Below are 27,825 nucleotides of genomic sequence, written 5' to 3'. Positions count from 1 at the left end.
TTCAGCTAAGGTTTGGGAGGCATTTTACGACCAATTTGTCCCACGGTGCTAGGAATGCTTGTTCCCAGGTCAGGCGAGGATTTCACTGATGGGCCCCTCAATGTGCTGTTATTAGGCCCTGTTAACAGTAACCACAGGCTTCAGGACCACCAGTCTTGCTAGTCTGTTATGGTCCAGGAAATGATTCCCTTGTGCTGTTTCTTCCCATATCTAGAGTTACACTGTCACAGTCATTGACCTTATAAGAATTATATATTTGATCAATCGTTTCAAGTTGCCTAAACATCATTAATTTTATCTGAGGCTCAGTCACACATTTGGTAATGCGAGAAATGTAAAATAGAATACAAGCAATATAGCTAGTAACTAATAAGGTCATAAGTATTTAAGCTAAGAACTTCCGTTAGGTGTGGCCCCGTATCTCCCCGCATCATCTGACCAGTCTGTTCTCTTTCAGGGCAGGGATGTATTGATATTGCACATAAAGTTCACCAAAGATGTCTGCACGTTCAAGGCGAGTGGTGGGTCGTCGTGACCTGTTACAGGATTGGGAGAGGAAACTCCTCCCTTCTTAGGAGTTGCACGGCTGGTGCCAGAAGAAGAAAAGTGGATCTTTATGGCTGAGCAGGTATTTCGGGTTGATGCGTAAGGCAGGTGCCCAGTGCACAGCAGAGGGGAAGGAGGAGGCCCAAGCAGGCAGAGAAAACTTGTGCGTTAAAATTTTCTTGTCTTAAAATAGGAATTTTTATTTCATCACCCCCCCACCTCCGACACACGTGCTCTCAGTAGCCTCGCTCCACATCTGTTTCTCCACATCAGTCCCCCTCTCTCCTTTCAAGCCTGGGTTTCTTCTCCTTCAGGTTAGGGAGCAAAATGTCAAACTTATCATTGACTGTTACTAGTCCTGCCTTTTACAAACCTCATTCATGACCACAGTGTGAGATGATACAGAAAAGTGACAGTAGGTTGCATACGTGCCAGTTATAATTACTTGCCTTGAATAAAATAAATCCTAGAACAGTCTGAGCAGAACTCGTTCAAAATGCAAATTTTCAGACTCCCCCCCAGAACTGCTGAGTCAGGACCCCGAGGGGGCCCAGTGATCGGGTTTGAACAAGCCCCGCCAGGGACACTGACGCACATTCAAGTTTGCAAACTGGCTCCCTAGAGGTCAAACCCATTCCTGCAGCTGCACTGCCCAGGAGTCTTTACCTTCAGTGGGGCCTCTCCCGCTGGTAGCTGCACACTTAGAAATAGGTGAGGAGAGCCCCGCAGCCTCCTGTCTTGGGCTGCAGGCTGCAAAGCCAGGACAGCGCAGAGCTGATGGGGGGCCTCCTGGGAAGCCCTTGACTCCTTGGGAAAACATCCCAGCCAGGTCAGACCTGGAGACGTGCATGTCCAGAAACAGGGTTGTGTCCACGCTGGGGAGGGGCTCTGTCTCTTGGACACAGCTCACATTAGCCAAGCACGGGAGACCGACGTAGGAAACCGAACGCCAGTGAATGTGTTACACTAAAGTGAGAAACAGCAGAATGCCTGAAGTCCCTATAAAAACCGGCCCACCCGAAAGGCAGACCCCAAACGTCATCAGAACGTTGTTGAGGGCAGCTGGACTCAGAACCTGGGAATTTTGAGAACTGGAGGCCTAGGGGCACCGGGCGTCTGTGCTCAGGCTGGGGGCTGCCTTGCAGACACTCGCCTGAGAAGCGTGAGCTTCTCCCTCAGAGTCACAAGCAGGGGGCAGGTCTAGGTCGGACCCCAGATGCCTGACCCAGAGCTTGAGTTGTCAGCCACTGGGCCGTGTCTCCCCCACTCTGAACCCTAAGCTCAGGTCAAGTGGAGCCCTGCTCTGGCACACGCCGTGTTGCCTCTGTGCTTCCTGTGTGTGCCTTTGCACGTGCTCCCCTTCTGGTTTTTTGTTTTTTGTTTTTTCGGTACGCAGGCCTCTCACTGTTGCGGCCTCTCCCGTTGCGGGGCACAGGCTCCAGACGCGCAGCCTCAGCGGCCATGGCTTATGGGCCCAGCCGCTCTGCGGCACGTGGGATCTTCCCAGGGCACGAACCCGCGTCCCCTGCATCGGCAGGCGGACTCTCAACCACTGCGCCACCAGGGAAGCCCCACTTCTGTTTCTATGAGCCTCCCTGTCCTGACGTCCTGGACGTCAGGCTCAGCCGCCTGTCACCTCCTGATGCGCCTCTCCAGCCTCTGAGCTCCCTCCTCCCTCCTCCCTCCCGTGCGGCTCCTTACTGCGTCTCCCACACGCGCTGGGCTCCCCGCAAGCAGAGACAGGGCCTTCTTTACCTTCCAAGCCCAGGCCCCCTCCTCAGTGCCCAGTGCAAAGGAGGGGGGAGGAAAACCATCCCAGACTTGCAGAAAAACAATTGCTTATGTTGTTTAATCGCTTGATTTTTGGTACCACACAGAGTGTTTTCTAATAAGCCTGCTTGAACAATACGGGACCTTGCTGTTCATCCGTGAGCTCTCATCCCACACCCCTGGACAGCGTAACTGTCATTCTGTATATTTGATTAAAAACGACAAGCCCTAGAAATGCTGAGCGTTTACAGCCCAGGGGTTAGGTTAACCTGCACACACTGGTTGGTGGTTGTATTCGTAGCCCTGTGGAGAAGGCAACCCCAGAGCGTCCTTACACCCTGTAGGAGGTTCCCCGGTCACAGCCTCCCGAGCCGTCTCTCCAGGCCTCCCTTTCCTGGTTGATTGTGAAGCTCTGTCCCTGAACACTTGGACCAGCTCTTTTGCCTTCCTGCTCGTTCTCTTCTTGACGGTGTTAAACTCTTTTTTTTTTTTTTTTTTACTCATGCTCTCAAAGTCTATTTGAGAATTTTGAATTAATAGCAATTCCTCCATTCATATTTCTTAGATGTATGATTGAAACGTGAATGAATGTGTTATTTCTGGCCGGTTTGCTTATCCTTCTCCTCCGGGGAAGCCTAAAATAGTGACAAGGGCTTCTGCATCTAGCGCATCGCCAGCATGAGTCACCCTCCGGTGTCCAAGGGGACGTCTCTGTGCGGCAGGAAACCACGGCAGCCAGTTTCCTTCCTGGACCACTCGGGAGAAGATGCAGCTGCTGGAAGGGAGGGGGGCTGTCGCAAGATGCCACGAGCCCAGGCTCCTCCAGGGGACATCTGCCTCCCTCAGTCCCGCCTGACGCCCTGTTGGGGGGCGTTAGTCTGTCGTCGTGGGAGGCGGGGCTTTGAGCATGTCAGGGCACAGGTGGGACCTCATCCCATTTTCAGATGGGCCCCTTTGCCAGACGTTGGACAGTCACGCCTCCCCTTCACCAGGGAGGCTAGTCACGCATTAGGGCCCCACCTTCATGACCGCTGATCCGCTTCATGACCCCCGACTCCCAGACTGATCTTCTCCGGGGTTCCTCTCCCTAGGAGGGAAGTGCAGATTTACTGCTATACCTTCCCGCCAGCTTACTCCCTCCTGCCTGGCTCCTAGGGGATCACTGACTGAATAAACACACACATCTCCCAAGAGCTAGTGATAAATTTCAGGGACAGTGTACCATAAACCCAGTTTTAAAAAAAAAAAAAAAGCATTTTCCTGAAGGAAAGAAGCGTTTTCCTAAAGGAAACAGTCTGCAGAGACGCACGTAGGCCCGCGGCACAAACTTGACTAATTATGCAGGCCTGTTTGGCAATTCCTTCATAGGACCTTTATTTCTGGAGGAGAAAAAAAGGCCCCTAATGTAATTTTCCCAAAGGAGAGGTCTAGACACAAAGATAAATTAAAGAATCCACGTCTGGATTGGAAAAAAAAGTACTTGTAGCTATAAAACGGCAATATTCGACCCAGCTCAGCTGTAGCTGTCAAGATGTGAGGAGCAATCTTGGCTAGACCAGCCTCAGCCAGCCCACGACCTATAATGACTTTAATGAACGTAATAAGTGTGTTTCCACCTCTGTTCCAGCTCTGTAAAGACACAGCCTTTTCCTTGACAGAGGAAATACAGAACACGCTAATTAAAGTAGCAGTGACCGGTCCTCACACAGGGAGGGCCCAGCCTACGGGGAAGGTGGGTTCTCACGGCGGCACGTGAGGCAATAATCATGAGAGCCGCGCTACCAGCCTTACAGCTGCCCCAGGATTCATGTGTCGAAACATCACGCGCCTTGTGATGGTGCTATGAGGCGGGTCCTTTGGGACGTGATGAGTCATGAGGGTGGAGCCCCCCCAGTGGGTGAGCGTCCTTATAAAAGAGACCCCAGAGCATTCCCGGCCCGTTTCTGTCCTGTGAGGCTGGCGGGAACAGTCAGCCACCTAGGAAGCGAGCTCTCACCAGACGCAGGATCTGCGAGCACCGTGACCTTGGACTTCTTAACCTCCTGAGCTGTGAGGAAGAGACTTCTGCTGTTTATAAACCACCAGGTCTATGGTGTTTTGTTATAGCAGCCTGAAGGGACTCAGACCCCCTGGCAAACCTCTTGACTTGTCCAAGAAGTGGAGCGTCTCCTTAGATCCACCCAGGCTGTGTGTACCGCCCTGCTGTGACCGCGTGGCGTTTAAACAGGCCCTGTTGATGAACACGAATGTTGGTTTTTACTCTCAGAATTTAGCCAATGTTTCCCTTAGAAAGGGCACAAACAGAAGACTTTTCATCTGTTATCAAGCCATTCCTACCCAGAAAGTCAGTGTAACCTACAGAGAAGAGCCCGGAGTTAGCAGAGTATACGTTCACTGATTTGTACCGATGGGGAAAATTCCCTATGACTCAGTTTTAATTGACCTGCTACAGACAGATTTTATTTCACCCAAACCATCATTCTTCAGCTCTGAAGGCCCTGGTGTGACTTAGGGCCCAACTTGTTTAACAACGGGAACACGCTGGTGCTTCAGAAGGTTCTTACTAGTTCTCCCAGGTGAGAGCTGGGCACCGGTCCCCCAGGGCCGAGGCCTCCGGTTTGCATCTCGCGGCTCTGCCTTTCTGCACGTGCATTGCCTGGTCGGAGGGGCCGGCACCCTCACCCCAGGGCTAGGTCGGGGATGGCGGTCGTCTTCACTTGCTGACCCTCTTCCATCCTTTGTCCATCTCGGATGTCATCACCGCATCACATCCGGTGTGCAGCTGGCCCCGGCCGGGGCGACATACCCCTTCTCCAGCCCATTGAGAGGAGAGCCTCCTGCGTCCCAACCTGAGGAGTGATGGTACCAGGGCCGAAGTCTGGTTTTCCTTCCCAGGCTAGTGATCCTTGAAGTCCTCTTGCACTGACCGCCTCATCCAGGGTGGCCTGGAGCTGCTGTAGCAAACTGCCACAAACTGGGTGGCTTAAAACGCAAACACTTCTGCAGTTCTGGATCTAGAAGTTCAAAAGCAAGGTGCTGGCAGGGCTGGCTCCCTCCAGAGGCTCTGGGAGGGAGTCTGTCCCAGGCCCCTCTCTTAGTTTCTGGGGGTCCCCGGCAGGCCTTGGCGTTCGCTGGCCTGGAGATGCACCGCTCTAGTCTCTGCCTCCATCGCCACATGGCTGTCTTCCCTGTGGGTCTCTCCTACTGTAAGGACACTTGTCATTAGGTTTACTCCCTTCCCCCAATCCAGGATGATCGCATCTCGAGAGCCTTAACTCAATTACATCTGCCGCGACCCTTTTTCCCATTAGGGTCACACTTGCAGGTTCCGGGTGGATACATCTTTTGAGGACACCATTCAACCCGCTGCACCCGCTCAGCACAAGCGATGCTGCAGTGAACCCCTTGCCTGCGGTCCCCGTGGAGCAGCTGCTGCTGCAATGTCCTTAAACGCAGCCCTACAATGACGAGAACTTAGTTTTCCTTTTTACTGGCCTGTGGTTGGTGGTTGGCAAGGGGTCTGCTGGGTGTGGCAGGGCTGGGAAGCCGGGCTCCAGGGTGGGTTGGGCTCAGGTCTGCTCCATGACTCTCTTCCCTCTCCTTGGACCAGAGTGTCCACCCAGGGCACGTGCTTCTGATAATGAACGGTTGGAGCTCAAGAGGCGAAGACAAAATACTCAGGCACGTTTGAGGCCTCTGCTTTTGTCCTGTCCCTCAAATCCCACAGGCCGGGGCGAGTCACCTGCCCAGCCAGCGTGGATGGAGTGGGGCGTGTACTGCCCCCATAATGGCAGGAAGCGGTGAGGTGACAGGGTGTGGATACGTAATCCCCCTGCAGCGGGGGGCAGGAATGGGACCAGCCACCCGGCTTTCCAGAGGGTACACTCAGGAGTGCCACTGCCGGGTCCCAGGGTATGTAGACCCAACCTGACCCAGTAATGCCAGGTGACCCCCAGCTACACATCCACCAGCGCTGCAGGGGGCCCTACGTCACCTCGGGCCTGCCGACACTCGGCCTTTCCAAATCTCCAGCTTGTGCCAATCAGATGAGTATAAAATGATATCACGATGTTTTAATTTGTGTTTCTCTGATTAGTCACGACGTGAGTGTTTCTTTATTTCCTTAATGCCTCTTTGGATTTCCTTTCTGTAACTTAGCCTGAGACCCTTTACCCATTTTTCTGTTGTCCTCTCTTTCCTGTTGGTGCAAGAATGCTTTTGAATTGTTTGTCAGTTTTGGACAGTCTTTCTCCACCCCTGCTGTCTACCCCGACGGTGCCCATGGCGTGCCTACTTCTGACGTAATCAAGTGCATATTTTGTGTGCCTGTGCCTCACGGGGTTTGTTTTTCTTGTTTTTTTTTTTTGTTTTTAATTTATTTTTAATTTTTCTTTTATCGTGCCTCACGGGTCTTCATTTAGAAGTTTTGTTTAAGAAGTCCTTCCCTACTTTCAAGGTCACAGAGACATTCTCCTGAATTTTCTACCATGAATGTTGTAGTTTTCTCTCTCACATTGAAGTTTTCCATTCACCTAAGTCCACCTTCACGCATAGGGTCTGGTAGGGATCCAGTTTTAATTTTTCTCCAGGAAAATCCATTTTAATTCATGAAGTTACTTACATTTTAATTTTTCAATTTATTCCTAGGGAGAGTTTTTTTTTTTTTTTCTTCTAGTAGATGTAGTTATCATTTTTCTCTGGGAAAAGACTGGTACCATTTTTTCTGATTTCAGAAAATCAGACCTCTCTCACCTGGTAGCTGCAATTTCTCGTGAAAATACAGAATGTCTACTGATGACCTAGCTGTGGCACCATAAATGAGTTTAAAAAATTGATTTCTAGCTTAGTGGTTGTAGAAATCATTAAACTTGACATTTTGTTTGAAGTTGGAGCCCTTATAAGAGCTAAAAGTAATTCCAATTTATCCTGTGTCCTGGAAGGGAGATTTCATGGCCTATATACTAAACATAATGAGAATGAGATTCTCAACTCTAATTGCAAAAACTTAATTTCATCACAATGACGATTGGGGATGTAGCATTACTTCCTTTTCCTTGTGTGTCTTAGTTTTATTGCTTTCAGTAAAAACCATGATTTCTAATTTTTTTTCTCTTTCTCTTTTTTCTTTGGGACTCACCCAGGAACCTCGCCCCCTTTTCTCTCTCCTAATTGGTAGTTAATTGTGAAAAATGGAGAAATTTGAGTAAGCAAATATCTGAGTAAACTTTTCCCCTTTTATCTTACTGAATTTAATTGAAATGTAACACATATACAGAAAAATACACAAGTCATAGGTTTACAGCTCAATGACTTTCACAAAGTGAACACATTACGTAACCACTTCTGGGATAAAGAGACAAAAATTGCTTACTTCTCAGGAGCTGCCTTGGTTCCTTTCAGCAATTACCTGCCCCCGCCAGGGGTGGCGCTGTTCTGACTTCAGCAGCACAGATGAGCGTCGCCTGATTCGTGAACGTGATCTAAGTAGACTCAGAATGTGTCCGTAGTACCCGGGCTCCTGCTGCTCACTACGTTTGTGGGATTCACCCCGTCGTGTTGCATGTCAGTATTTCACCCGTTTGCGCTGCTGTGTGGTAGACCATGGCACGGATGTATCACAATTCATTTATCCATTCTTCTTACAGGTGTTCATTTGTTTCTGTTTGGGGCTCTGGGGGAATAGTTCTGCTGTGAAATTCTTTTTTGTGTGTTTTGGTGCATACATGTGAACTTTCCTGTTGGGTACATACCTGGGAGTGAAACTGCTGGGAGAGAGGGTTATGTGTGTATGTTCCACCAAACAATTTTGCAACGTAATTGTACCAGTTCACACCCACTGGCAGTGCGTGCGTGTTCTAAAGTCTTCACGTTGGTGCTAATGCTCGTTCTGTCTTTTTCATTTTGTCATTTGGCTGGGTGGGAAATGATATCTCGTTGTGGTTTTAATTTGCTTTTCTTTGATGCCCAGCAAAATTGAGCACTTTTTCGTATGCATTGGCCATTCACACTCCTTTGTGAAGTTCCTATTTTTCTATTATTTATTGGTTTGTCTGTCATTTCTTATTTGATTTATAGGTTGTTAAAGAATATGTTTTCAATAGCAGTACTTTATGTATTACAAATATCTCCCTCATTCTGTGGCTTGCCTTTTTTCTCTCTTAATAGTGTCTTTTTATAACTAGAAGTTCCTAATTTTAATATAGTTCAATTTATCATCTTTCTTCTTTATGATTAGTACTTTTGGGGTCCTGTTTAAGAAACGCCTACCTATTCCAACAGCATGAAGGTATTATCCTCCTAGGTTTTCTTCTAAAAACCTTATTATTTTGTTTTTCATATTTAGATCTACAGTCCACCTAGAATAGATTTTTTGGAGTGTGGCTTGTATAATGTAGGTGTCAAGATGCATTTGGCTTTGTATTTGGATATCTATTTGACCAGCATCATTTATTGAAAAGATCATCCTTTCACCACTGTGTTGTGGTGTCACCTTTGTCTCAAAGAGGCGACCACATATATATATGCCGATGGCAGATGTTTCACGACACTTCACCCATCAAGAGGTGGAGGTCATGTCCCAGTTTTCCTCTCCTTGAATTCGAGTAGGCCTTGTGATCCATCTTGACAACAGAATAGGTTGGGCATAGCTGTGTTGGTTGTGGGCTCAGCTGTAAGACAGTTAGCGGCATCTACTTTCATGCTGGGGAAGGCCAGCTGCCGTGTAAAGAGTCTGACTGCTGAGACCACCATGCTGTGAGGGAGCTCAGGCGAGCCACACGGAATCCCCATGGGGAGAAGGGATGCAAATAGCCAACAGAGAGATGACTCTAGTCAGCTGTTCCAGCCAGTTCCCTGGTGTTTGGGCCACTCCAGCTGAGACCTAGTCATTGTGGGGCAAAGTGAGCTGCCCCTTGTGCTCTGTCTGAATTCTTGACCCAAATGACCACTGCGAAAATTTGTGACACAGTGATGGACCACTGAAACCGTTCTGTATTCTGGCCTGTGAATCTAGTTGCTATCCTTGTGTCACCACCACAGTGTCTCACTGTCATTCTCTAACAGGTCCTAGTAGCTGGTCATGCTGACATACAGGTCTGCTGACATACATCTGCTGGAGGTCCTCCAGCTTTCTTCTTATTCAGGATTGCCTTGGCCATTTTTGGTCTTTTACATTTTGAGATATATTTTAGAATCAGTTTGTCAACTTTCAAAAAAAACACTGCTAGGGTTTTATTGATATTGCATGGAAATATGAATCAATTTTGGGAGATATTCGTAATATTGAGTCTTCCAATCTACGAACGTGGCATATATCTCTAGTCATTGGGTCTTATTTAATTTCAGTAATGTCTGATAGTTTTCATTGCAGACAGTTAGATTTATTCATAGGTATTTGAAGTTTTTGATGCTGGTGTGTGTGTGTGTTTTACATTTATTCTCTACTTTTTACTAGTATATAAAAATACAATTGATTTTTATATATTAGCCTTCTATTTAGTGACTTTGCAAAATTCACTTATTGATTCTAATAGACTGTAAATTCTTTTGGATTTTCTGCATATAAAATTATGTTCTTTGTGAATAGTAATATTCTATTTCTTGTGTTCCATTTTTATGCTTTTTATTAACTTTTCTTGCCTTATTGCACTGGCTAGAACCTCTAGTACAGTGTTAATAGGAGTGGTGATGGTGAGGGGTGAGCATCTATACCTAATCTCTGATTTCTGAGGGAAAGCTCTTAATAAAGTGTACTCTTTCTTAAATATTTTGTAGCTATTCTTTATCAGATTAAGGAAATTCTCCTTTCTTTTTTTCTAATTATAAGAGGGGTTTTTTTTAATCATGAAAAGATATTGAATCTGACATTTTGCCATGTTCACTCAGCTATTGATTCGTGTAAGGTTATACAAGAGAGATATGACTCGGTAATTATCATTGGAAGTGGGTGTTGGGGACAACAGACCCATCAGGAAAGTCTTACAGGCTGGAACTAACATGACCTCCCATGATTCCACAAGTGTATTTCATTTATTCATCCATTTGAAAAGTGTCATTGAAGGTCTATCCGGTGCTAGTCACTGGGATACAACAATGTGTGGTAAGGAATTGACACTTGCCAGAAAAGAGGTCGGGTCATTGCCCTTGGCTCCTGCGATGTAATCTCAGAGCCCTTGGAATGTCCTGCCTGATAGGAGTGCCTGTTTGCCTGGGACCTTGGTCATGCTGGACAGTCTGACAATGACATTTAGGGTGGGGGCTTTGGTCACGTAGTAGCGGTAGGTCTCCGCAGAGACTGGAGACTGAAATTAGCCATGTGGGCAGTTAGTTCATTGTGCCTATGTGTTGGAGCCCCACCACTGTTCAGTAAGAGCTCTGAACACTGGGGTTGGCTGAGCTCCCCTGGCTGACTGTCTTCTGTGAGCTCTGTTGCACCTTGACGCGGTGAGGGTCACGCTGTCCTGACTTCCTGGGGAGAGGACGGTGGAAGCTCTGAGTCTGGGCCTCTCCTGCCTGACTTCCTGGGGAGAGGACGGTGGAAGCTCTGAGTCTGCGCCTCTCCTGCCTGACTTCCTGGGGAGAGGACGGTGGAAGCTCTGAGTCTGGGCCTCTCCTGCCTGACTTCCTGGGGAGAGGACGGTGGAAGCTCTGAGTCTGCGCCTCTCCTGGACTTTTCCTTGTGCCTTTTCCTTGGCTGGTGTTAATCTGTAACACACTGTAACTGTGGGCATAACAGCGTCTATGAGTTCTGTGAGTCCTTCCAGTGAATTATTAAACCTGCAGGTGATTTTGGGAACCTCGAAAATTACAACTGATGTCAAAAGTGAGGTGTCTTACATAGACTGTTCCCTCTAACTGGTCAGTTGGCTAACTCTTCACAAACAGTGAATATGACAACAAACAGTGAATATGACAACTCCTGCTCTCAAGAGCAGGCGGTCTAGTGGGGACACTTATCACTCAGGGTCACATTCCCCAAACTCTGTCCAGACGAGGGCCATGAAACAAGATTCTAAGGTCAGATAAACTGCTACCTCCTCCGTCTTCCACTTGGAGAATCACACCAATGACTTCAGACCAAAGCCTCTGAGAAATAGAGAAGCTGGTTGATATATTTAATTTTAGCAAATTAAATGTCTCTTTATTTAACACCTTTCTTTCTTAATCTAACTTTTTCTGTCTAATCCCTGGTAATTTATTGGAGAACAATATGCTTTGGAAAACACTGTTCCGGGGAATGATAACAGGTAGCAGGCGTTGCACTGACCATGTGCTGGGTGTCTTGCAGACGTGACTTTTTTTTTGGCCTCACCACACGGCCTGCAGGATCTTAGTGCTCCAACCAGGATTGAGCCCGTGCCCTCTGCAGTGAAAGCGCTGAGTCCTAACCACTGGGCCACCAGGGAATTCACAGACATGACCTTATCTCTTCTTTACTACACCTCTGAAAGCAGGTTTTATCCCTATTTTGCAAGTAAGGAAACCAAGATGCAGCGAGAATAAGTATGTCCTGCAGAACCAGTTTGAAAGGCTGTGCTGAGAAGCCAGCTCATACCTGTCTGCCCCTGGAGCCTTCCCCTCCATATAGAAGGACAGCCGGCTCTCCAGGAATCCTTGGGGGTGGGGAGGGGTGTTTTTGTAGGTAGAGGATCCATAGCTTTCATTAGATTCTCAAAGAGGTCTGGGACCCAGAGAAGATTAAGAAACACCAATTCATGCAGACATCCTAAATCGTCCTTCTCAAGAATTTGTAGGGTGGAATGCTAAAGCCGTCAGGGTCTGATGTGCCCTTCTACACGCGTGAAAACCCAAATGGACATTTTAGGAATGGGTAGCAGTGCCTTTCCCGTTGATAGGATTCCTCCTTTTCAGTGACACTTCAGTCCTGAAGAGGAGCCATGAATTTTACTCCCGGCCACCTGCCCCCCAAGCATCAGGCAGAGCAAATGCACAGGTCAGACTGTGCGTAGCGCAGGGCTGGGCAGTGTGGAGCCGGCCACAAGCACGGGAGGATGCAGAGGTCAGGGTTAGGGGCGGACGGACAGCAAGGACGCAGGAGGGAGCTTGGCGAGCAGTGCAGGGGCATTTGCACCCGTGGATGCAGGGTGAGAGGCCTTACCTGGGATTTTCCGTGGGTCTGCTTCACACAGGATTCGGTCCTTTGTCACAAGTGGAGCCCCTGCAGTGTACGTGGCTGCTGTGCTGCACGCACCACATGTGTTTCTTCTCATTTATCCTCTCAACCGCCTTCCGAAGAAAAACTGCTGTTGCTAATATTTTGCAGGTGAAGAACCAGTCTTAGAGGGCATAAATAGCTTGCTCAAGGTCACCCAGACGGTGAGGGGACGTCCAGGATTGCAACCAGGCTGCCTCCGACCTGCTGATGAATGAGATGAAGGCCCTGGGGCCCCAGGAGGGTCCCGCTGTCTCTGGAATCCCTGGAGTCAGGTTCTATTTTTCATTTTTCCATCTGTTGTCTCCTGCAGCTTTGGCCATATGGTGACGTCAACTCCCGTGCAGGTTCATTTTCTTCTCAGGAAGGGGTGCTAAGATGCCGGGTGTGCTAAACCGCAGAGGCAAAGTGGAGGGAGTCACCTGGGGTGATGGAGGGACGGGGCACAGAAGCTCAGAGAAAGGGCCTGCAGGGGGCCTCCACGGGTGTGCGGTGTGCCAAGAGGAAGTGACGTCCCTGTCAGTTCGGGGTGGCGAACCAGGGCTGTGACGGAACTAAGGACCCAGGCTCACGAATTTTGTCCAGCGCCCCTTCCACTATACACTGATGCCATCTCCATCACCAGGACACAGAGAACCCCAAGTACCCATCTAGAAAGAGAGTGCCTTGCCTGCAAGGGGCAGCACACTTGCCAGCCACGCTTTTAATAGGAAATCAGTCCAGCCTGGACCCTTCTAGCTGCCCAGCGCCGGCAGCCGCAGGGGCGCCATCAGCCCGTGGGCATGTTTCATACCTTTGAATCCATCTTCCAGGACTCTGGAGCTGGGAATCCAAAGGTCTGGGGTGTTCTTACTTGGAAAATTGCCTTCTCTGTATGATTTGTCTGAACCTTATGGAATTGCCGTTTTGTAGGTCAAATGGTCGAATATCAGAAATTCCATTGGGGTCAAATTAATAATAAGAATAGTAATGGTGGAAGGAGGTCTGTGAGACACGAGGTGGCTGGTGGAGAGTGAACGAGTAGCTGGATGGAAGGGCGGGCGGTCTTCATGGGCTGAGGGGCTGCTGGAGTGGGCGTGCCCAGGTAAGGAGGTGGGAAGGATGAAGGCGGGGGTCGGAGCCGTGGAGCTGGGTGCCGGGGCCTCTGAGAGACGGTGCCGGTCGTGAGGACCTGGGACCTGGCCTGAGAGTGGGGATGGGGGGAGCAAGGACAGGAAGATGTGGGTCAGAACACGTGTGGTGCTTGTGGGGCTTTGGCGGTTCTTAAATGTGCACAAGGTAGATGCTGTTATCACTCCCATGTCACTGAGGCCAAAGGCAGTTTATGGCTGTTTAAGAAACTTGTGTGAGTGGACAAATCCTGATGCTAAATCAGGTCCGTCGGCCTCAAAAATACATGCTTTTCCTGCTATGTTCTACTGCGAAAAGAGCTTGAGGAGTTCATACAAGCATAGGCTGATGTATTTTGAACTGCTGTCTACAAGTCATTTCTACCTTTCCACATTCTCTGTTTCCTTCACACTCAGGCTCAAACCTGACTCTTTCAACAAGACTCTCCCCAGGGACGCCCTGGGACTGAGCCTTCCTTGACTTAAACTGTGGAGGTCGAGGCGAGCACACGTTGCACACCTCCGCCTCCAGGAGCTTTCTGTTGTCTGCTTCAGCTTCTCTGCAGGGTCCCTGAAGGCGCCAGCTTGCTCTCTCCTCGTATTTCCCACCATATTCAGGGCAGGGCTGAGCTCCCGCTAAGTGCAGTGTTGAACTAGGAGGTCATCGGAGCTGAGAACGTGAGGCCAAGCTCGACCGAGAGGAACGAAGGCAGGAAGGAGGTAGGAGCATCGCAGCACTTGGGAAGTGATGCTCGCCGCGGGAGGTCTCCCTAGAAGAGCGGAGTTGACCCGTGTGCAGCAGGGCGCTGGTTCTTGCTGCGTGAATCCGAGAAGGCTTCCCCGTTCCTGCCAGGCAGGGGGTGGAGGTGGGGAAGGTACTGACCTGAAAAGAGACATTACCTCCGTCACTGACAGCTGCCACCGGGACGGCCGGCACGTCACCTCCTGATTCTCTGGTATGTGTTGACCCTTTCAGATGCCTTGGCGCTGAGAGACTTCAGCATTCTGTGCATATCTGGATCTTTGTGGGGCAAGAGGTCTCTGCGGATCTCTTGATTTTTTTACTTAAAGCCGCAGGTGGGGGGCAGACAGGATGAGTTGAGGGAAAATGAAGCTTGGGAAGGTGGCAGCCTAAACTTGACTCCACCCCTGGAAGGGGGTCCTCATGTGGACCACTCCTTGGTTTCCATGGTTACGCTGCATCCTGAAGGATGCCCTTTCTCAGTAAAGAACTCTTGCTCGACAGCATCATTTTGTGTGAACGTGTCCCAGGATGCCAGTTAGAAAGTCAATTGCTAGAGCAGCATGGATTGGGTTCCCAATTCCCAAGGAGTTTCCAGGACTTGCCAGTCACCCCTCCCAGTGACCCTCTTCCCCCTGTACGTGTTGGGACATTGTCCATACCGGTCCCGCTCCACCCTCCCTCCTGTCTCCTCTCAGCGACCCCTCTACGTCCCTGTGGCGAAGCTCAGCCCCTGCTTTACTTGGCCTCTCTGCAGAGGCAGCCACTCAAAGTTCTGCTTTGCAAATTTGTAATATATTTTACAGAATATGGGTCTGGATCTCAAATTCTTTCTTTCTGTAACATAAAGCATCACATTGTTATACTTTGAGAATAAGTGTTATGTTTATTCAACAGTTTGAAAAGATGTGTATGTATACACTAAATATCAATGTAAGTTTCCATTAGATTTTAAATATCAATGATTTATTTATTTATATATTTATTTTTGGCTGCGTTGGGTCTTCGTTGCTGCGTGCGGGCTTTCTCTAGTTGTGGAGAGCGGGGGCTACTCTTCGTTGCGGTGCGTGGGCTTCTCACTGCGGTGGCTTCTCTTGTTGCGGAGCACAGCCTCTGGGTGTGTGGGCTTCAGTAGTTGTGACACGTGGTCTCTAGAGCGCAGGCTCAGAAGTTGTGGCTCACGGGCTTAGCTGCTCCGCGTCATGTGGGATCTTCCCGGACCAGGGCTCGAACCCATGTCCCCTGCATTGGCAGGTGGATTCTTAACCACTGAGCCACCAGGGAAGCCCCCAATGATTTATTTAGTTATTTATTAACTACTCATTCCATTTTGTTTTATAAAGAGAACATATTTAGAATCTTTAATAGTACTTTGTTACTTTTCATTCTCAAAATATCCATACGTTTTTCACAGTTTTGAAACTAAAATGGTACCAGAGCTTATATAGATGCTACAGTGCCGCCCCTAACCCCCGGCCACTGCCAGTCCACTTATTTTTCCCTCCGGGTTTTCCTCATGAGACTTCCTGATGGGCACCTCCTCATCTGGTTTTGTAATAAGGTTTTGTTGGAACACAGGTAGCCCATTTGTTCACATCTGTCCTGTAGTCCACAGAATTCCAACCTGAGCCGCCTGAGTCAGGCTGGCTGACTTCTCGCCTGGACTAGTTCTGCTGGGTCTTTTAAAGCCTTTCTTTCATGTTTGTTTTATTTTATTTATTTTTTGAGACTTTATGTTTTTCTCAAGAGTGTATTTTTTAATTTACTTTCTTTAAAAATTAATTTTTATTGGCGTATAGTTGATTTACAATGTTGTGTAAGTTTCTCCTGTACAGCAAAGTGAATCAGTTATATACACATACCCACTCTTTTTTAGATTCATTTCCCCATATAGGTCATTACAGAGTATTGAGTAGAGTTCCTTGTGCTATACAGTAGGTTCTTATTAGCTATCTATTTTAGAGATAGTAGTGTGTGTATGTCAGTCCCAATGTATCCCTCCCCTCTCTTTTCCCCTTGGTAACCATAACTTTGTTTTCTACATCTGTGACTCTGTTTCTGTTTGTAAATAAATTTATTTGTACCATTTTTTTAAGATTCCACATGTAAGCGATATCATATGATATTTGTCTTTCTCTGTCTGAATTAAGACTGTATTTTTAAACTTTTCTCTTCTTTTTTTTTTTTTTTTTTTTGCTGTACGCGGGTCTCTCACTGTTGTGGCCTCTCCCGTTGCGGAGCACAGGCTCCGGACGCGCAGGCTCAGTGGCCATGGCTCACGGGCCCAGCCGCTCCGCGGCATGTGGGATCTTCCCGGACCGGGGCACGAACCCGTGTCCCCTGCATCGGCAGGCGGACTCTCAACCACTGCGCCACCAGGCAAGCCCTCTCTTCTTTTTTTTAATGGCTGGTGTTACCTGACCATTGCTCTGTATTCTGCTGTATGAACATTTAGGGGGAAACTCATCTATCTTTTTACGGCTGGCAGGATCGCCAAAGTTCTGCCTCGTGTGAAGTGAGGTCGGCCCACTTTTTTGGCTCTTGGCCATTTGGAGCACCTTCTCTTCCCTGGTCCTTTTATGTGACAGCCGGTGCTGATCTGTCCTCCTCTCCCCGGCTACTTGGGACCTTTTCTGGGAGGGACTCAAAATTTATTGTGTGTATTTCCTGCTTAAACAGACGGAAACAAGTAGATACTTATGCTTCATAAATTGACATATAATAGAAGAAACAGAACATTCATACAAACGAGTGTGTTCCACTCATTAGCATCAATACAGACTGATTACCTGCACCCCAAAGTAGCACCCGATTCTGCTACTCTGCACCACTTCACCATGGGGTGTGTCTCGAAGTCACTATAACTAACAGACATTTGTATCTATTGTCTTATTTATTGTGTGTTTACCCTGGACCGGATGGTAGCTCATCCCTATATCCCAAGGGCCAGGGAAAGTAAGCGGCACAACACTGGGTTCTGTAAGTACTTCTTAAATAAGTGAGTGAATAGGAGAGTCTCTGTGGGGACCTGGGGAAGTCTAGCTGTGTTTCGGGGTGCCTGTGTGTGGAGGGGTGGTGACCTGGAGGCGCATGAACTTGGGAGGCCCGTGGGGATGGCCCACGTAGGTTCTCGTGTTACCCGTGTGTCTTGGGACCTTCAGGAGGCCTTTGCCCAGGCCAGGCCCCCGACGCAGAGCAAGGGGAGGACAGTCATGGTGAGGAAAGGCATATGGGGGGCGAGTGGGGCTTAAGTTTCAGATGGGGGAGGTGGCTGCCCTACCCACGTGGAAATTCTCCACACCTGAAAATCAGGGAACTATGCATGGAGTCCCTGCCCGAAGGGCGTGTGGGTTAAGGTCCGCAGCAGCTCTGGGAAGCCAGGCTGGCTCTTCCTGCCCTTTGGCCTCACTGCTTCTGGGCTGGAGCAAACCCCAGTCCTGATGGGCCCCAGGGCCCGGCTCCTCACTTTGCTGTCCCCTCTCGGCGTTGTCTGTTACACCTGGGGCTGCCTGGGACTCTGGGGCCGGTGCCCAGGAGCCAGACCTCTGCTGTCTCCTCTGTGACATGCCTCTAGGGGAGTTCAATGGGCACCTCTGGTTATAATCACCTGCCTTAATTACGGAGGGCCTCTACCTGTGCCAGCGGCTGCGGCTTGCATGATGTACTGGTGTTGAAAGCTCGGGAGATGAGAGGTCTTAGGCGTGGGAGGGTGAGTCCAGACAGGGCTGGAAGCGTCCATCACCCACTTGTCGTCCACCCTACTCGGCCGCCTGCAAGCGGGTGTAATTATTGTGCATTAGATTATAACCTGCAGGGATTTGTGGGCAGTTCAGAGAGATGCACCCCAAATGACACCCGGTCTAATCAATTCTTTTAGTTTATGTTATTTCAAATTGGGCTCTGGTTCCAAATCTTGATATGACCCACGGGCAGGAATTACAACTCCCCACCCCTTCACGGCAGCAGAGCCCGATGTCAACACATAATTGCCTGCCTTTTGCCCATTATTTCCAACAATCAGTTGAGGGCCTGTGGCTCTCCAGCCTGGACATTTTTTGATGATGTCAGGGGTGCCTGGGAGTTGATGACTTAATTTTCTCAGAAACTGCAACATCATCTGTCACTGCCCGAGACAATGAACATCACAGCGGCGGCGCAGTCACTTCTGATTTGGGGAAGGCGGGCAAGGACGGACGCGTCCGGGTCAGTCTGGATCAGTGTGAGGGGAGGGGAGAAAGGCAAGACAGCGCCCGGACTGGGAGCTGTTTAACATTCCGGTGAAAATTCTCCTTGTCGGAACGTGGCGAAAAGCCCAGCGGTGGCCACTCCAGCAGCAGCAAGAGCGCTGTTGGCCATTTTGTGCTTTAGGAAGAAAACGTTGACCGCTCAATACCTATTTCCCTCCCTGAAATATGCAGCCTGGGAGGGCAGGGGCCACGAATGCTTAGCACCAGGGCTGATGAATCGTCCTAGGACAGCGCTGCAGCCTCTGAAGCAGGAGAGGAGAAATCCCAGTGGACGGCGAGGCCTCTGGCTGGGGCGGGTCCAGGACAAGTGCGAGCCGGACTCCGGGTGGCCGTGACGGTGGGGCTGGCATTAGGCATGTGTGGACCCACAGGCTTACACCATGTCACAGACACTTCTCATCTCCGGGCTCTGTTCCCGCCTAGTCATAGCTTCATTCTCGGGCAGACTCGCTCCGCAGGGCAGGGAAGCCGACCACTGGCAGAGCCATGCCTAAACCCTTACACCTTGGAATCCGAAAAGGAGAGAGTCCCTCTCCCTCCAAGGAGCACGCTCAGACTGCAGGCAAGCCTCTGTTGGCCCTGCTGAGGTCACTTGCCACCTCGGAGCCAGTCTGCCAGCCTGGGTCACATGGGCGGAGGGCACCATGATCTTGTTCTCCCAGGACCGTCTTGTGTGGAGAAGAAATGACACCCGTGTCCCTCAGGTTGCTAGAGCAACAGCACAGAAGAGAACTTAGTGAATGCACTCTTTACAAAGACGAGGGCCTGGTTGAGGGAACCCAGAAAGGGTGAAATCCCCCAGGACGGGCAACAGCAGGGAGCAGTTCCACCTCCAGGCCTGATGGTGAAGGGGAAGGAGTGGTGTCTGAAGCCCAGCAGGACAGAGGCCAGGGGCCCCGCTGTCTCCTCTCCCCAGGCCCCGTCAGTGCCGCCCACTGGCTGCAGCCGATAGCGACGCAAAGGGAAAGGGAGCCCAGATTACCATCCACTTGCCTGCCCTACGGCTCAGACTCCCCAGTGTCTGTGTGATGTGAGAAGCGGGGGCGGGGAGGAGATGGACCTGGGGGCAGGTGGAGAGGAGTCCTCAGAGCACCCCAGGAGAGGCCGTGCTGGGGGGACAAACACCACCCGCTCACGAGCTTCAGAGAGGACGTCTGCAAGCCTGCGCTCATTTCATCGCATTGAGCCACACACTTTATTATTATCCTTATTTGATTTAATTAATGGGACATGGATTGTGGGAATACACCCAGACCAGTATAAAAGACCAGCAAAGACGGCTAGAGCCCAAAGGTTCAACACTGACTAACAGAATGTACTGCTAAGCTCTTCTGAACCAGGTCCAGCAGAGTCTGGTGGGCTTCTGAGGACGAGGTTCCACGGCCCAAAGCAGGGAAGGTCACTCAGAACCCAAGGACTGGGACTTCCCTGGCAGTCCAGGGGTTAAGACTTCACCTTCCAATGCAGGGGGTGCGGGTTCAGTCCCTGGGAGGGGAACTAAGATCCCACATGCCTCGGGGCCAAAAATCCAAAACATAAAACAGAAGCGACACTGTAATAAATTCAATAAAGACTTTAAAAATGGTCCACATCAAAAAAGAAAAATCTAAAACAACAACAACAACAGCAAAACCCAAAGACCACAAAGTGTCTTTATTCTATGTTTGGAAAGCAAAGTCTCGAGTGGTGTGATGGGCTGGGACCTGTGGACCACCTGTGTGTAGACACGGCGCTGGTTCACTTGGTCTGCAGCTTCCCTGGGGCGCATCTGTGGGAACAGGGCGTCCGCCTGCCTCTGCTGAGGTGTGAGGTCCCTGCCTCAGCGTTGTGGCGACAGGTGCCTTGTGACATGTCACACAGTCAGGTCCACACTGGTGTCAGTAGCCCAGGAGGTCAGGTCGTGGCTACAGTGGCCGGGCGGCTGCTCTGGGAGGGGTCTGGACAGCATAGCTCTAAGGTTCTGTGATTCCGGGAACCCCAAGGGGTGGGAATGAGGCATAGGTTACACACGTGAACCCCATAAAAGAGCCCGAGAAAGGCAAGAGGTTTCCAAAATGAGCTGAAGATGAGAACAGTCTCTGTCACAGATGAGGCAAAGAGCTGGTGCAGTGAGACTGCAGTTCATTGGTTCCAAGCCAGGCTTTCCACCAGAAATCAAGGAGGAACCTTGTCCAGATGTCCTGGTTGGAGGGACTAAAGTGAGGTAAGGTAAAAGGAAGGGTACTCTGGGTTATCTTAGACAAATTGTGAATTCACACAAGAAAAATGATTAAAACGTCTAGTAATTCAGATTGTGTCAGTAAGTCATATTGTGTAAAATACAGGAAACTGTATTTTAATTATAAAATAGTTTTATACTTGTTAGATTGTATAAAACATTATACTACTAAAAGTTGGTGAGATTATGGTGAAATTGGCACTTATGAATTAGTATATATACTAATATAATTGGGAGGGGACAGTTTATTATATAATATAACATATCCAAATAATTTGACATAGTAAGCCTTCTCCTGGAACTCTAGACCAAGGAAACAACAAATCAAAGTGATAATTACGAAGATGGCAGAAATGTATTTGGTATGTAATCATGCATTAAAAAGCAAAATATGAATTCTATTGTGTACGATGTCTACACCTAAGTGAAATGAAATGTATGCAGTAAGTCTAACCTATTAGTTTGGGAAATTATTGTAAGATATTTCTTAATATTAAACAATCCTTCTCTTAGAATAAATCCCACTTTATCATGGTTGTTATTCTTTTAATGTAGTACCAGATTCCATTTCCTAATATTCTATTCAGTACTTCTGTATCCTCATTACCAGGTGAGATTAATCAATAGTGTTTCTTTGAAGAAAGTCTCAGTCATGTTTGGCAGTAATATTAGGCTTCGAAAAATGAATTACGATATTACCCATCGCTATCATCTGGAACAATTTGAAAGGCGAGAGTTGTCTATTCTTCAAAGTTTTGACATAATTTATCCATGGAATTCTTGGGGTCTGGTGCTTTCCTGGGGGAGTCCATCCAGGGTCCCCATTCTATCACTTGCTGGCAGGGTGGATCACTATGGCAGTTCCATCCCTTAATGTCTATTTTTGTGTGAGACCCAAGGTATTTCATGGAAAATAGTACTTAAGGCTGGTTGCTAAAATGTAAACCCTTAAAAATAATAGTTTCAGCCTTATTTCTAAGCTCTTTTGTGAACTTAAATGCAGGAGTCTGGGGAGCACCATTGCTTTCTAGCCCAGGGCAGTCCCAGTGGACAGAGTGTGGGAAATCCTGCAAAGTCCAGGGCGTCAGGTGTTCCTGCAGTGTCTCAGCCACTCAGCAGCCACTCTTGGCTGTCTTTTTCTTTTCTTTCTTTTTTTCTCCATCTTTTGACAACAGTTGTAGGTGTGCAGTCTTCCACACCCAGCTGTCCGTGCGGCCAGCACGGCATTGCTGCTGCCTCTCATTACTAGAGAGTTTAAGGTGATGTGTGCTCGTCAGTGGACACTGCGTGCTCCTGTCCTCTGCCTGGCCGTGTGTGCCCTTTCCTCCTGCAATAACTGAATCATAACAGAACTGACCAAATACAAGAGCTGAATGGCAATAACATAAGAGCTTTCGGCAAGGCCGAGGAGGGGGCGGGAGGTTCTCGGTCCCCGCACTGAAGCCTTCCCTCAGCTCCCGGCGCCCATCCCCCGGCTGCTTGCAGGGGCACCTGGGCCTTATTGCCTTAGCTGAGACAGGCCTTCATACAAGAATGAACACTACATGGGCAAAGCCTTTTTCCTGTTTCCAGTTATCTTTCAGTTTATACGGTCATTTCCTGGGACATCAGACCCTGAGAGAGGGCATGCTTCTGAGGTGGCCTCTTACCCAGCCATTGTGCAGTTGGGGTTCTTTTAATTAACATTGGTTGAGCCTTTTATGTCAGGCGCTGTGCTAGGCACTGAGCATGAAGATGAATGAAACACTGCTATGCCTCCAGGTGGGGACCCAGGCGAATAAAGAGCAATGACAACATTAGGGCACGGGCTCTGTACAAGGTAACTGTGCTTGTGTGAGCCTGTGCACGTGTTTGACAGCATGTGCACGTGTGTGAACGTGTGAGCGTGCGCGTGGGCAGGCGTGTGGGAGGCCAGAAACCCACCTGGAGGGGATTATGCCTGGGCTGAGCTCTCAAGGAGGACTAAGACTTACAAACACAGGAATGGGTATTGCAGGAACAAGCAGGAGGGCTGTGAAGAGAACGGAGACGGCGCTTTGGGAGGAGCCACCAGGAGCTCTGTACATCTGGAGCTTCACCCTGGAAACCGAGGGCAGTCCACTTACCCCGGGAAACTGTAACTTGCTTAAAAGTTACTGAGCTGTAACCTGCTTCCACCCATCAAGCTCGCTTTAATTGTTTTTACAAAAACGTGCATGTCCTCCAAGCCTTAAGCAGCCTAAACAGGAAGATGTTTCTCCCGGTAGTCTTCCAGGACCCTGGACTCAGCCGAGTCCTGGTTAAGCCTCTTTGAGACCCCGCCCCTGACCCGCCCACTGGGCCTGCACGGACCCGCCCCCTGACGTCAGTGCCGGAACTTCCCCTGGGACGGCGTGGCGCCGCCATTTCTAACCGCGGCCTGCGAGGCGTCCCCAGGAGCACCTGGGCCTGCGCGGAGGGCGACGATTCTGTCAGCTTCCTCTTGTTTCCAGTCACCCTTCGGCACCTCCCCAGCCTCCTGCCGCCCTGCTTCCCTCCCGTAGACACCCCGGCCCCTCGCCTTCCCCGGGCATGTTTGAGGTCTGTTCTCCGGGCTCCCTTTCTCCGGCAAACCTCGGCCTCAGCGCGGGGCTCACTGCGCGTGGGGCGGACAGGCCGTCACGTCAAAGGGCCGCACGCGGCGTGGGGACGGCCCGCCGCGCGTGAACGGAGCCACGAGTCCAGAGGGACGGGGCGGGAGGCTGTGCGGTGAGTCAGCGCCGGGGTCGGGAGAGGAGGCGCGGGGGCGGGGCGTGTGGTGGGGACGCTCACGTGCTCGTGTGCGGTGGGCGGCGAGGCCGAGCCCTGCGGGGCCCCGGGCTGCACGCGGACGCGGTGTCTCCGCCAAGAGGGTGCCCACCACCCCGTGCACGTCGTGTGGTGTGAGGGGGAAAAGGCGCAGGGGGAGAGTTGAGTGCGGGGAAGGAGGAGGACGGAGAGTGGGAAGGAGAGGGCCGGGGGGGGGAGGGGAATCGGGAGTGACAGCTGCCAGTGCTGCCCCTCCGGGAGCCCGGGAGGGATTCGAGGCCTTCCCTCCACCTCTCCCCACGATCAGCGGTTCCTCCACCTACTCAGCCTTCTCTAGGGCTCAGCCGGGTCTCTGTCCTCTGCAGCTTCCCCGCACTTGCTCGAGGTCGGCCGGATCCCTCCCTCTGCTAGCTTCCTACCGCCCATCTGATGCGGAGCTGCTAAAGAGAAACGCCGGTAGGCAGGGCTGGGGCTTTGTTTGCTTCTGCTTTTGCTTTCCTCTTAGCGCGTATTTTGTCTTCCATTGGAACGAGCATCAGGTGTTCCTTTGGGGTGATGTCTCGTTCTCTCCTTGGGTGCGAACAGGCAGAGCAACTGTCAAAATCCTTTTCGCCAGCGGCCAGGGGTGGGCCTGTGGCCCAAGGAGGCCAGCAGGATGCTTATCCTGCGGTTTACGGCTCGAGCCCAGTGAAAACAGAGTAACCAAAACACAGTTGGAGCTGATGTGTGCCTGGTGGCATCAGGGCCCGGGACCAGCTTCGGTCCACCCCCAGAGTTCCGGGGCTTTCCCCCTCCTCACCTGGTTCTCCAGAGTTGCCTTTGGCTCTGCAGCCATTCCAGGTTCCGTACAGAAGTGTCTTCCTGCCTGATGTGCCCGGTCCCACTGTTTTATTTTTTTATTTTTCTGGCTGTGCCGTGTGGCTTGCGGGATCTTAGTCCTCTGACCAGTGATTGAATCCGGGCCACAGCAGTGAAAGCGCAGAGTCCTAACCACTGGACTGCCAGGGAACTCCCATGGTCCCACTGTTCTTTGCCTAAAGCGCCAACAGGACACGGGGCTGAGTCCTGACCAGCTCTGGAATGCCTCCCCACCCCTTCCATCTTTCTTTCTCTTTGCCCCTTTCACCTTCTCTCTTGCATCTCTAACTGTCAACTTGTTCTGAAATGCAGAGAATTCTCTGACAGTGGCCCCAAGAGTTTGTTCCGGTCATGTGGGACCCCCCCCCCCCCCGCGTTGGGGGCTTTTCTCACTCCCCCAGCAGAAAGCACTCCACTAGACCAGATACTGGGCCCTGCTCCAGGCCTGGGCATTGCAACCTCCATGGGCCCAGAGCCCAGGCTTTGGGGGTCCCTCAAGCCTGTAAGCCAGGCACCCCCTGCGCCCACTGCCTGGCATCTTGATGTGCTTTTCCCTGACAGGGCCACACTCTCATGGTTGCCCTACACAAAGGTCACCAGCAGAGCAGTGCCCCTCCACGGCCACTGGCACCCAACCTGGGACCCAGCAGAACCGCACCCAGCACACCTTTCTTGGGGAGCACAGGGAAGGTGGGAACCGTTGCTGATAGTGTTTGGTTTTCACTCTCCCAATAAAGATTAATTTCTTACACTATCCTGTAGGACATACTGGAGTTCACTCTGAAGTCCGAGGCTTCACAGCCCTCGTTTTCAGTGCTGTCCTAGCATAATTCTTACTTTCCTTTGTCTTAAAAGCATACTGGTTTGGACAATAAATTATAGTCACTCCACCCAGAAGATGCACAACACAGATGAGACAGTGCCACCAGTAGGACAGTCAGTCCCTGCTGGGATTTCCTCATGGTTCCCAGTACAGACGTGCCATGCTAAAGCTCATCTATGTGCATGAGTCCGGTGCTGACTTAACAGTTACCTCTTTAAACATTTAGCAGTAATGGCAGTTCACTTGAGAAGACATGTGAGAATGTCAGTTCTAAAAAAAGGTGCTGCCTGCCACCTGGGCGTGTGCGTTCCCAGAAGTGAAATCATCTGCAGCATTTAAGTAGTGGCAGAGGGCAGTGATCAGGCACTCATGAACTTGTATGAGGAGGGAGGCAGCTCTCTCACTTCTCCCCACACCTGCGAGCAGCGCAGGACAAGGGCCGGGAAGGGGCGGCTGGTGTAAATGCTTTAAAGAGAACCAGGGAAACGCTGAAGACCGTCCTCCACCGAGGGCAAAGGAAACAATCACAGAGTGAAGATGCAGCCCCCACTGAATGGGAGAAAATGTTTGCAGATCATATATCTGTTAGGGGTTCATTTCCAAACTGTGTAAGGAAGTCCTGCAACTCAACGGCTAAAAAACTAATAACCTGATTTTAAAAAGGGGAAAGGACTTGAGTAGACATTTCTGTAAAGAAGACATGAAAAAGGCCAACTGGTATATGAAGAAGTGCTGAAGGTCACTAGGCATCAGAGAAATGCAAATCAAACCCACAATGAGCTAGCACCTCACAGCTGTCTGGATGCCTGTTATCAAAAATAGCAAAAGACAACAAGTGTTGGCAAGGATGTGAAGAAATGGAAACCCTTAGACACTGTTGGTGGGAATGGCAAATGGTGCCACTGCTATGGAAAACAGTATGGAGATTCCTCAAGAAGTTAAAAACGAGGTCAGGCAGAGCTGCTGCGTGCTGGAAGAGCACAGTCCGGCGGCCAGCTCACACTCGCACCAACCGCCCGGCCCCAGGGCACCCCGCCATCATCCTCCTGATGCGGACCTGCGTGGCCCAGGCCTTGCGCCGTGGGGCCGGCCATGGCCTCCCGGGGCCCTACTGTGTCCGTGCGTCCTCGCGAGAGCCCCCAGCCCGCCTCGCGCCCCTCTCGCCCTTGCCCTTGCATGCGCAGCAAGGCGCCCTCGGCCCCGGGTCCTTGCGTTCGGGCTGCTGCTTGCTGCGGTGGCCACGGCCCAGGAAAGGTGTGCATGTGTGAAAACTACAAACTGACCACGGGGTCGGTGCCAGTGTACGTCCGTTGCTGCACAACATTCTGTCATTTGCACAAAACTGGCCACCAAATGTTTGGTGATGGCAGAAATGACTCTCAAAGCCTGGAAGAGGAGGGAAACCAGAGGACGCTATCCAGGATAACGATGGGCTCTGTGATCCCGAGCGTGACAAGGGGCTCTTTAAAGTCAAGCAGTGCAATGGCACGTCCACGTGCTGGTGTGTGGACACTGCTGGGGTGAGAAGAACTGATAAGGACAGTGAGATATCCTGCTCCGAGCCAGTGAGGACCTACTGGATCGTTGGTGAACTAAAACACAAACAAGAGAAAAACCTTATGAGGATCAAAGTTTGTACACTGCACTCAAGGAGGTAATCATAAGTCGTTATCAACTGGATCCAAAATATATCACAGATGTTCTGTATGAGAATGATGTTCTCACTGTTGATCTGGTACAAAATTCTCAGAAAATTCAGAATGATGTGGACATAGATGATGTGGCTTATTATTTTGAAAAAGATGTTAAGGGTGAATCCTTGTTCCAGTCCAAAAGGATGGCCCTGAAAGTAAATGGGGAACTACTGGATCTGGATCCTGGTTGAACTTCAATTTACTATGTTGATGAAAAACCACCTGAATTGTCAGTGCAGGGTCTACAAGCTGGAATTACCTCTGTCGTTGTGGTTGTGGCGATAGCAGCTACTGCTGGAATCATGCTGGTGGTTTCCAGAAAGAAAAGAACGGCAAAGTATGAGAAAGCTGAGATAAAAGACATGGGTGAGGTGCATTGGGAACTCAAGTGTATAGCACTTTAATTTGAAGAGTAACTACAAAAAGGGAAATTAGCAAGCAGACTCAGATTACAAACATATGAGCATGGGGCAAAGAGAAGATCTTTGAAGACCACTACTGTGCTAGTTAAACATCATATATTTGTAATAGTTAAACGTGTACTCAAAATATAAGCTGTTTGAAATTGACTTTACCAATCTTAGAATTTGACCACAAGTGTCATATATATGCAGATCGGATATAAAACCCAAACCTAAAATTTGGATTGCATAGTTTGAATTATTTACCCCTAACGTTGAAGGGTATGCATTAAATATGCTTCCACAGTAGTCCGAATGCCTACTGTCTCGCCCATTTGTGATTAAGTAGCTGCCTTTCTCTTTACTTTGAGTTTTATACATAAAAACTTTTTTTATGAACTATGAAATAGAACATTTAAAAAATGAGTTTCCTAAAAAAAAGAAAAATGAAACTGCCCATGATCTAGCAATTCCACTTCT

At 49.9% G+C, this 27,825-nt stretch overlaps 1 pseudogene; it reads left to right on the top strand.

The window, feature by feature from the left end:
- LOC132430579 (epithelial cell adhesion molecule-like) overlaps positions 1–27,348 on the top strand; it is a 95,128-nt pseudogene extending 67,780 nt beyond the window's left edge.
- The last annotated feature ends 477 nt before the right edge of the window (positions 27,349–27,825 follow it).

The sequence above is a fragment of the Delphinus delphis genome, chromosome 9, assembly GCF_949987515.2.
Source record: "Delphinus delphis chromosome 9, mDelDel1.2, whole genome shotgun sequence".
NCBI classification, from domain to species: Eukaryota; Metazoa; Chordata; class Mammalia; order Artiodactyla; family Delphinidae; genus Delphinus; species Delphinus delphis.
The sequence above is the reverse complement of the archived record's forward strand: the minus strand, read 5'-3'. Positions and strand labels throughout refer to the sequence as shown.